This window comes from Amborella trichopoda, chromosome 1 (genome assembly GCF_054954075.1).
Source record: "Amborella trichopoda isolate Santa Cruz 75 chromosome 1, AtrichopodaSantaCruz75HAP2 v2.0, whole genome shotgun sequence".
NCBI lineage: Eukaryota > Viridiplantae > Streptophyta > Magnoliopsida > Amborellales > Amborellaceae > Amborella > Amborella trichopoda.
In genome coordinates this window covers 9,331,497-9,331,828 of record NC_142336.1, presented here as the reverse complement: position 1 = coordinate 9,331,828, position 332 = coordinate 9,331,497, and positions in this window count along the sequence as shown.

The window sequence follows — 332 nt, the reverse complement described above, 5'->3', positions numbered from 1 at the left end:
TTAAAAATTATGAACTATGTCTGTCTGGAAAAAAGACTAGAAAACCCTTCCAATATTATTGTGTGCATGCTAATATTTGTGAGCCACTTAATATAGAAACACATAGGGGTATGAAATACTTTAGTTCATTTAACGATGATTATTCAAGATTTGGTTACATTAATCTATAGAAAATCTGATGCACTTAATATGTTCAATGATGAGTCATACTAACTTGTCCTCAACCTTTTGGGGTGAAGCATTGCACACTACTATATATATCTTAAGTAGAGTTCCCTCAAACTTCGTAGATAAAATGGCTCACGAGTTGTGGATTGGACATAAACCACGAT